This window comes from Carex rostrata, chromosome 24 (genome assembly GCF_964058835.1).
Source record: "Carex rostrata chromosome 24, lpCarRost1.2, whole genome shotgun sequence".
In the NCBI taxonomy this organism is placed as follows: Eukaryota; Viridiplantae; Streptophyta; class Magnoliopsida; order Poales; family Cyperaceae; genus Carex; species Carex rostrata.
In genome coordinates this window covers 2,472,060-2,473,672 of record NC_135941.1, presented here as the reverse complement: position 1 = coordinate 2,473,672, position 1,613 = coordinate 2,472,060, and positions in this window count along the sequence as shown.

Sequence of the window (1,613 nt, the reverse complement as noted above, 5' to 3'; positions counted from 1 at the left end):
TGGATATGTTATCTATGCAAGTAAAGGTTTTTTAATGCAAATTGGTAGTGTAGGTTACAGCATTACTTTGCATATTTTATAATTTTTTTGTGGAAAAATAAGGTGGAATATATGGTTTTGTTCCATCAGCTCTGAATTTGGTTTGAAATTGAATTCTGGAATGAAGATTGTTTCACTTTGTTCTATTTTATCATCTCTCACATTATCGTAATTCTATTTGTAAGGGGTGGTGGTAATTCTGGAATGAAGATTGTTTCACTGTGTTGGATGTGTGACAGGTGTCAATTTCTGAAGAAAACAAAGAAGAAAGAAGACGAATTAGTAAGTAAATAGAAAAGTGAAATAATAATAACAGGTGTCAATTACGGAGGGTTGAGCGGTGGGTGAGAGCGGCAGAGCTGAGTGAAATTGTGTGGATAGAAAACAAGGCCAATCGCCAACAACACAATCCCCCGTATTCTGTTTTTTAGAACTATTGCTAGCGGACGGCTCCTCGGGCGGTTTGCTAGTGCTATGGACCGCTTCCTTCACGGGCGGTTTGCTTGGTGTTTTGGGCCGCTCGTGGGCCCAGCGGTCCGGGTAGTTTTGACAAAAAAACAGAAGATTAGAGTATTTTTAAAATTTTCTTTTTTTTTAGGGTATTAATAAAAATGGCCCTTCTAAACTCAATGTTTCTAATTTTAATAAAAATTGTACTGGCACTATATATTCTTACTTTTCTGTAGTCTGTATTATGTGTTCGTTTTCTAAAGACATAAATAATAAATTTGTTTCCGCTTTTATACAGATTAAATTGGTATCTGACCAAAGACAGAGAACAGTAAAAAATCATCAAAGGATTTATTTGACAGAAATAATATTTCCTTATCAGTACTAAATACAAAAGTAATAGAATGGAGCGTGGATTGACAAATTATTGCTTCCCTTCTGCTTTGAACAAAGAAAAGGAAAACTGTGCCGTTCTTCCAAATATGTTTTGTTTTCAATTTTTCATATTTTCAAATTTAAATAACATTGATACCAAGGAACTCTAAAGAATTTGATTATCAAAATTTAATTGCTGTCACTTGATTGCAGTGAAAATATAAATCATCATCTATCTTTCAAAAAACGCAGTTTAAATGGATTTTGAACCCTTGACTTCAAGTTCTTGCTAAAAAAAATAATGGATTTTAGACGATTAAATTGATTAAATGTTGAGAAAATGGTTAAAAAAAAATATTTAAACTGTGATTAATAGTTTTGTACAATCTAAATTGATGAGATTAATATTATCGAGTATATGTCATATATAGTGTGACTTGATAAAAATGTTAATGCTTAATTAAATTACATCTCTTAAATTTAAATGTTATTTCGATTTAAGAATTGTGGCCATGTAGTATTTTAAATGCTAGTTTTACTGCATTGTATTGTTAGAACTTATAAGTAATATGTTATAATTCTATTGCTTCATATTAAATATAAGATTGGAGGTTATAAAACTAAAAAAAAGGACTTTATTAAACAATGTCCTTATCAAAATTTAACGGTCACTCTATCCTATTTAAATGTTAAATCGTCAAATGATCATACATTATCAAATATCTTTAAACCTTTTTTCAAAAGTTTGA